The 9,288-nt window shown below is 42.4% G+C and overlaps 1 pseudogene; it reads left to right on the plus strand.

Annotated features, from left to right (window-relative positions):
- Window positions 1-7,097: 7,097 nt before the first annotated feature.
- On the plus strand, window positions 7,098-9,050 carry LOC126018174 (heterogeneous nuclear ribonucleoprotein L-like; annotated as a pseudogene).
- Window positions 9,051-9,288: the final 238 nt, after the last annotated feature.

The following is a 9,288-nucleotide window of genomic DNA, read 5'->3' on the forward strand; positions in this document are numbered from 1 at the left end:
AATTTCGGGATTAAATTCTGTGTGGAGCATGTTTGGGATAAACAGACTTCACATTTATAGTACTAGATAAAACTAGCGTACTAGAAAAACTGAGCCTTGGCTCTGTTTGAGAGTTACTCAGTACACGTTTCTCTTCCCTCTGTAAATTAGTGTCCACAGGTGTCTGAGGCACCAGCAGAGGCACACAACTCACAAGTAAGAAGCTTCATATAAATGGAGTTAGGTCTTATCACATGATTCAAGTACTGGGGGGCACTGATTGTATCTTGCAAGATGTAACTAGAACTTGACACAAGAGAGAGACACCCAGAAATATTCCAGAGAACGGGAGACTTTCAGTGAGAGTGACTGCTACAGGTCTTTTACTGGCATTACCAGGGTATTACTTGGAATAACTTTTTTTAATTTATTTAAAAATGTATTGTCTTCTTTTAAGCAAGGTGGTTACACATTATTGTTTTCTGTGGGACAATTATTTGGTGAAAATGGGTTTTATGATTGAGTGTCTATTTAGGAATACAGATCAGGTATCCCCCAAGTACACACTTTCTTAACAACAATGTCCCCAATTGCACTCATATCATCAACCTATTTAACCTATTGAAAGGTTGTACTTTTGGCCTGACCTTAATGGGATAGGTCATAGTGCTTATAATCAATATCAATCATCAATAATCACAACCACATGTTAAATTATTCCAATTTCTAGGCTCCTCAACAATGACGGAAATAAACTTTGCTAAATAAAGATTTGGGGGTTAGATTGTGCATGGAGCTTTTAAGATAAACATAATTTTCTTTTTAATATATTAAAGATCTGTTAGCTTTTATTATTAATCAAAACCCAGCTACAATCATGTATGTAATCATGGCGCTTAAATGAAGAAAAAAAAATTTTAAAAATTGAAATAGAAACGGAGTGCCGCCCTCTGCGGGACGTATATGGTACTGCAACGTCACCTAACTGCCTTCCCTGTTGGAAGACAGAGATTGATGCGATCTCGTGGTGAAGGCAGAGGGAAAGAACCAAGCACAGCCATGAACAAGATGCTTTCAGGAATGGTTCTTGGGCACAGAACCAGGTATAGCCCCTAAGTACCACTTTGGTGCCCCCAATAAAACGACTAAAATTTTCCTAAAAAGAGAACCATAGTTCCTACCCTTAGAATATTCTTTTCTTTCCTTATTTTTAAAATAATATCTTCATTTAAGCACTATGGTTCTAAACAATGCATAGTTGGGTTTCATTTATAAAATGTACACCACACTTCACCAGTAAAACTTTCCTGCCACCAGTGTCCCCCCCATTTCCCTCCTCTCCCACCCCCTTTTTGTCTTTGAGACATTCTATTTCTAGCTCACTTATACCTCACAAATAAGAACCTTAGTGTAGATATTTCTCTAATTGTGCTCACTACTCTTTGTGCTAAGCCTTATTTCATGGGCTTGTCTTTACAACCCTCATCTCTATTATCTCTGGGTATTATTATCATACTGTCTTTCATTTTTCTTAAATCCCACGGATGGGTAAGACTAATCTCTCTCTCTCCCTCTGACTCATTTCACTCAACACAATAGTTTCCATGTTAATCCATGTATAGGCACATGTCATGACTTCATTTTTACTAACAGCTGAGTAGAATTCCATTGTATATGTGTACCACAGTTTCCTTAGCCACTCATCTGTTGTCGGTATCTGGATTGTTTTAGATTTTGTTATTGTAACCAGAGCTGCAATGAACAGAGGTGTGTAGAGGGCATTTTTGTATTATGTTTTTGTGTTCCTAGGGTATATCCCCAATAGTGGTATTGCTGGATCATATGGGAGCTCACTTTCCAGTTTTTTAAAGGAATATCCATATCGTTTCCCAGGAAGGCTTGACTAGATGGCATTTCAAAATCAGCAGTGAATGAGAGTTCCTTTCTCCCTGCATTCATGCCAGCACTAGCTGTTCTTGTTCTTTTTGATGTTTGTCAGTGTCTATGGCATGGGATAATATCTCATTGTTGTTTTGATTTGCATCTCCCTGATGATTAATAATGTAGTACATTTTTTATGTGCATTTTGTTCCTCTGCATTTCATCTCTGAGGAAATGTGTGTTCATTTCTTCTTCCCATTTTATGATGTGGTTAGATTTTTTTCTTGTTAAGTTCTGTTAGTCCCTTGTATATCATAGATCGTCTTTATCTGACAGGTATTGGGTGAATAGTTTCTTCCATTCCGTGGGTGGAATTTGAGTCCTAGTCAGTTTCCTTTGAGATCAAATATTTCTTAATTTAATGTAGTCCCATTTGCTTATCTCTGCTTCCACTTGTTTGGAGTGTGTTGTTTCCTCCTTGAAGATGCCTTTAGTCTCATGTCATAAAGCATATATGGCTATGTTTTCTTCTATATACCTTATGGTTTGGGGTATGATATCAAGGTCTTTAACCTATGCTTAGTTGACTTTTGTGCATGGTGTTAGATGGGTATTTGAGGTTTTTTAACATGTGGCTGACCAGATGTCCCAACACCATTTGTTGAAGAGGCTTTCCTTGCTCCATTTTGCAGTTTTTGCTTTTTTATCAAAGATTAATTGATTGAATGTCTGGATAACATTACTTGGATACTCGTCTATTCACTGGATCTGAGAGTCTGTCTCTATTACAATAACATGCTATTTTAATGACTATTGCTTTGTAATACAATTTTTTTTTGGTCTTTTGACCACACCCAGTGACGCTCAGTGTTTACACCTGGCTATAAACTCAGAAGTCAATCCTGGCTGGGGGGACCATATGGAATGCCAGAAGGATCCATGGTCCATCCTAGGCTAGCATAGACAAGGCAGATGACTTACTGCTTGCAACATAGCTCTGTAATAGAATTTAAAGTTGGGGGAAGAGGTTTTCAACTTGAGGACATACTCCTCCATATCAGCATACTGTTATGTTACTTTCTATTTGGATTTTGTATTTTTGGGTCATGCATGGTGGTACCCAGGGACAACTACTGGCTGTTAAAGCATCACTCCTGGCACTGGTGGGGATTTCAGTGAGGGTCTTGGCCAGCTCAGACATATGCTATGCTAATGCGTTCACCTTGTACTATCTTGTCAGAACCTCCATATCATTGTAGAATTGAGTGAGTCATAAGGGCAGAGAACACATGACTACTGGGTTCCCTCAAAGTAGTCAAGTCATTGGGACATAGTCTCAAAAAGGGAATTGACTAGAACTGAAAGTTACAAGGGGATACCAGAAAGCCTAGGAAAAGAAAAGCACAGGATGGGAGGCCTTCATATTCAAGACTTGGTTGTATGGGCAGCTTGGTATTTCAAAGGCCCATAAAGTAGATACTCTACAGGACTCTTATTCTGGAATTTAAGCTGCTTTAATCAAATCTTGCCCTCTGTTCTCCCATACTGTAAAGGTATTTGCAATGTGGGCATAAGTCCGGTTCCCCACATTGTTCGTAGGCTTCTGTTCCTCTACAGTGGTCCCTGATGCTCACATTCTCTATCACTAATCCTGGCTGCCAGCACCCCTGGATACTCCTTGCCCTGTCATGCCCTGGCCAAACTCTGACAGAAAACCTGCCTGGCCGGCCTCCCCAATGTCAGCCAAAACTTAAAGAAATTGGGAATAGGAGGGTGACACAGAGGTGACTGGTGCTTTCTGAGAGTAAAGAGAGAAAAAGAAGAGCTGCCCTATTCATTCCTCCTGAAAACGACCCTGTGGAGTTGAGGGAGCTGTGCCAGATGTAGGGATCTTTACATTATTATGGGATTTCTCCAGTTACAAAAGGATCATCAGGAAAAGGGTGGAATCTGGGTCACCCTCCTTCATAGAGCAGCGACTAGAAGAGCTAGATTTCTCCTGGGATGTGTCCAAAGACTCACTGACATGTGCTGAGACTTTCAGCCCTAGTTGATTGGAAAGGTTAAGTTTCAGGATTAAGCTTCAGAGGTCTTATTGCAAACAGGAAAGTAAAGGACAAATCAAAAGTAGGAGAAGGAAGAGGAGGGAGGAAGAGGGAGAAGGATGAAGATGAGGATGATCGTGTTCTGTTCTTGACAGTGATCATTATGCCATGTTCCATACATCTCTGAGAATTTAGCAATAGCTCTCACGCAGACACCCCTTTGAAACAGGGCTAAGGAGGTGAAGCAATCAGTAAGGGTCAGTACGAATCAGTGAAAAATTCACGACATCCAGGACTCCAGGCCAGGACTGTCCCAAAGACTTGATTCACTGGACTGTTCCCTACTCTGGTAGAGTAACTCTTCACAACCACCTGCAGATAACCCCAAATATCTCTAGCTTCCAGTACTCTGTCTAAGCCTGCCTCTTCCCAAACCTTATGGACTGCGCCCCCTGCTAGCCAGTCGGGGTTTACAGAATCACACAACAACCTTTGACTGTCACCTAGTGGCACTTTAGGAAATTACTTTTCGGGGCCGGAGAGATAGCATGGAGGTGAGGTGTTTGCCTTTCATGCAGGAGGTCATCGGTTCGAATCCCGGCGTCCCATATGGTCCCCTGTGCCTGCCAGGAGCGATTTCTGAGCCTGGAGCCAGGAATAACCCCTGAGCACTGCCGGGTGTGACCCAAAAACCACAAAAAAAAAAAAAAAAAAAAGGAAATTACTTTTCTTTCAAAACTCTAATGAGTGAAAGCGGGGGTCTCAAACTCAATTTACCTGGGGGCTGCAGGAGGCAAAGTCAGGATGAGGGAAAGCCTCAAAAGGGATTTGGCTTACCGAATATTTGCAATAAGAATAGCATTAGTAAGAAAAAACATTGCAAAAAATCGCATTAAATATTTGCATACCCCAAATGGAACTCCTCGGGGTATGCGAATGTTTAATGCCATGTTTTTCTTACTACTGCTATTTTTATTGCAATTATTTGGTAAGCGAATTACCGAGAATACTGCGATATTTGAAGGCTGGCCACAGGCCACAAAATGTTGTACGGAGGGCTGCAAACGGCCCGTGGGCCTCGAGTTTGAGACCCCTGAGTTATAGCAATCAATATCTAGAAGCAGAAGTAATAAAATGCTTCTTCCTTTGTTTCTTGATTTTTCCACAGCTAAAAAGAATAATTCATGGAACAGGCATAAACTTTCCTTTTCATAAACTTTCTATGATGTTGGGTCAGATTAATAATTAAAAGGTTAAGATACCTTTAGCACGTGACTACAACTGGATTCCAGGCCCTCCGTATGATTTCTGTCTGTCTCTCTGTCTCTCTTTCTCCCTCCCTCTCTCACCTTTTTCTTTTAGACACTTTGATTTTCAATATTTTTAATGAAGCAGTTCTATGAATATTACATTTTATATAAAATATTTATTTAAGCACCATGCTTACAAGCATGATTGTAGTTGGGTTTCAGTCATAAGCAGAACACCCACTTCATTAGGGAAAAGGGCAACATTCCCACCAACAATGCCCCCAACCCCTCCTACCCAATCCCTGCCTGTATTCAAGAAAGGCATTCTACTTCACTGACTCATTAAGATGGTTATGATAGTTGTTAGTGTAGTTATTTACCAAACTACACTCACCACTCTATGTGGTTTGCTTCAGATTGTGAACTGGTCCTTCGGCCCTCATCTCTATTGTCTCTATGGATGATTACAAAAATGTCCTTAATTTTCTGAAAACACATAGATGAGTGAGACTATTCTGTGTCTATCTCTCTCCCTCTGACTTATTTCACTCAGCATAAAAGATTCCATGTACATCCATGTATAGGAAAATTTCATGACTTCATCTCTCCTGAAGGCTGCATAACATTCCATTGTGTATATGTACCACATTTCTTTAGCAGCTCATCTGTTGAAGGGCATCTTGGTTGTTTCCAGAGTCTGACTATAATAAATAGTGCTGCAATGAATATAGGCATGAGGAAGACATTTTTGAATTGCATTTTTGTGTTCCTAGGGTATATTCCTAGGAGTGGAATAGCTGGACCATATGGGACCTCAATTTTCAGGTTTTTTTGTTTTTGTTTTTGTTTTTTTTAGGAATCTTCATATTGTTTTTCATAAAGTCTGGACTAGATGGCATTCCCACCAGCAGTGAATACGAGTTCCTTTCTCTCACACCTTTCCCCACCCCCTGCATTGAATCTTCTTGTTCTTTGTGATGTGTGCCAGTCTCTGATGCTTGAGAGGCTACCCAATTTTTGTTTTAATTGGTATTTTCCTAATGATTAGCGATGTGGAGCGTTTTACTTTCATGTGCCTTGTGGCCATTTGTATTTTTTTTTTTGAGAAATTGTTCATTTCTTCTCCCCATTTTTTGATGGGTTAGAAGTTTATTTCGTGGTAAGTTGTGTCAGTATCTTGTATATTTTTATAGTAGACCCTTATCTGATGAGTATAGGGTGAACAGTTTCTCCCATTCTGTGGCTGGCTTTTGTATACTAGGGGCTATTTTCTTTGATGTACAGAAGTTTCTCAGCTTAATATAGTCCCATGTGTTTATCTCTGCTTCCACTTGTTTGGAGAGTGCTGTTTCCTCCGTGAAGATGCCCTTAGTATAAATGTCATGGAGTGTCTTACCTACATGTTTTTCTATATACCTTATGGTTTCAGGCTGTTGTCAAGGTACTTAATCAATTAGGATTTGACCTTTGTGCATGATGCTAGAAGGAGATCTGAGTTCACTTTTTTGCAAGTGTCTGACGAGTTGTGTCAACACCACTTGTTGAAGAGGCTTTCCTTGCTCCATTCTGCATGTCTTGCCCCTTTATCAAATATTAATTGATTGTATGTCTGGGAAGCTTTCTCTGAACACTCAAGTCTATTTCACTGCTCTGAGGGTCTGCCTTTGTTCCAGTACCATGCTGTGTTAATGAACATAGTGTTGTAATACAGTTTAAAGTTGGGGAAAGTGATCCATCTTAACTTTCCTTGGATTTGTTATTATATATATGATATAAATCATAATTGTTAGAGTACTATTATAGTAATAACATACACAAAATTGTGCCTAACTGATCAATTCTATGCTTCTCATCCTTATTTCTTCGGCCACTGTAAAACCATAATAAGCTGGAGAACCGGTGTCGGGGGCTGGAGCAGAGGCAGCAGCAGGATGAGCAGCGGAGGTGGTCCTGAGCGATGGTGAAGATGGTGGCGGCGGGCAGTGGAGGCGGTGGCGGCCACTATTCCGGTGCTGCAGCGAGGGGGGCTGAGCCCCTAAAGGGCTCAAGACTGACAACTCTGGCGACCAGCACGGAGGCGGCTGCGGCAGCTGAGGAGCCAGGGCAGCGGGTGGCGGAGGCGGGGAGAACTAGGATGACCCGCACAAAACCCCGCCTTCCCCAGTCGTCCACATCAGGGGCCTGGTTGATGGTGTGGTAGAAGATCATTTGTAGAGGCTTTGCAGGAATTTGGACCCATCAGCTATGTGGTGGTGATGCCTAAAATAAGACAAGCGTTGGTGGAGTTTGAAGATTGTTGGGGGCTTGCAACGCTGTGAACTACGCAGTCGACAACCAAATCTACATCGCTGGTCACCCTGCTTTTGTGAATTACTCGAACAGCCAGAAGATCTCCCGCCCTGGAGACTGGGATGATTCCAGGAGTGTCAACAGTGTGCTTCTCTTCACCATCTTGAACCCCATCTACTCCATCACTTCGTATGTTCTGTACACTATCTGTAACCCTTGTGGCCCTGTCCAGAGAATCGTCATCACAAAAATGGAGTCCAGGCCATGGTGGAATTTGACTCTGTGCAGAGTGCCCAATGGCCAAGGCCTCCCTCAACAGGGCTGACATCTACTCGGGCTGCTGCACTCTGAAGATTGAATATGCAAAGCCTACACGCTTGAATGTGTTCAAGAATGATCAGGATACTTGGGACTACACGAACCCCAATCTCAGTGGACAAGGTGACCCAAGCAGCAACCCCAACAAACGCCAGAGACAGCCCCCTCTCCTGGGAGATCATCCTGCGGAATATGGAGGGCCCCACGGTGGGTACCACAGCCATTACCATGATGAGGGCTACGCCCCCCCCCCTCACTAGGAAGGATGAAGGATGGGCCCACCTGTGGGGGGTCGCTACGGACCCCAGTGTGGGCACCCCCACCCGCTCCCCCACCACCCGAGTATGGCCCTCACACCGAGAGCCCCGTGCTCATGGTCTATGTCTTGGACCAGTCTAAGATGAACTGTGACCGAGTCTTCAATGTCTTCTGCCTGTATGGCAATGTGGAGAAGGTCAAATTCATGAAAAGCAAGTCTGGGGCTGCCATGGTGGAGATGGCTGATGGCTACGCTGTGGGCCATGCCATCACTCACCTCAACAACAACTTCATGTTCTGGCAGAAGCTGAACGTGTGTGTCTCCAAGCAGCCTGCCATCACGCCCGGCCAGTCGTATGGACTGGAAGACGGTTCCTGCAATTACAAAGACTTTAGTGAGTCGAGAAACAACCGCTTTTCCACCCCAGAGCAGGCGGCCAAGAATCGTATCCAGCACCCAAGCAACCTGCTGCACTTCTTCAATGCCCCCCTGGAAGTGACTGAGAACTTCTTTGAGATCTGTGAAGAGCTGGGAGTAAAGCGACCATACTCTGTAAAAGTCTTCTCCGGCAAAAGTGAACGCAGCTCCTCAGGGCTGCTGGATTGGGAATCCAAGAGCGATGCCCTGGAAACTTTGGGCTTCCTGAACCATTACCTGATGAAAAACCCAAATGGCCCATACCCGTACACCCTGAAGTTCTGTTTCTCCACTGCTCAGCACGCCTCCTAACTGGATACCTAGGAAGTAGTTCCCATTCGAGCAGGAAAACATTGCTTTTCCTTGATGCTGGTTATTTTTTCCCTTTCTGCAAAAGTTCCTGTATTCCCTTTTTTTTAAATGCTAGGTTAGAGGCTTTTAACCATAATGGAAATGCTAAAAGTCAAGAGGGGGAGGGGAAGGGGAACTGAGAACTCCCAGATTAAACTTCACTTTTGGAAATTATTGTACATGTGATTTTTCCCCCTTGTTCATACATTTGTGCTGCCCACGTACTCTTGGCACATTTCAATAAAACAGTTTGAAAATAAACACTGGTCTGGGATTCCCCCCCCCCCCAAAAAAAAACCATAATAAGCTGAAAAAAATAGAACCAAACAGTTATTGTAGAACAACTTTAATATAAGGCAGCCAAGTATATATTTTAGAATATTTTAATAGGGAGATATATGCAAAACTTTGATGTAATGTTTTATAAAACAATTGTATACTTTATATTTTTAGCAATGGAAAACACCCATGCAATAAAATATAAAATGATCTGTATATT

This window comes from Suncus etruscus, chromosome 9 (assembly GCF_024139225.1).
Source record: "Suncus etruscus isolate mSunEtr1 chromosome 9, mSunEtr1.pri.cur, whole genome shotgun sequence".
NCBI lineage: Eukaryota > Metazoa > Chordata > Mammalia > Eulipotyphla > Soricidae > Suncus > Suncus etruscus.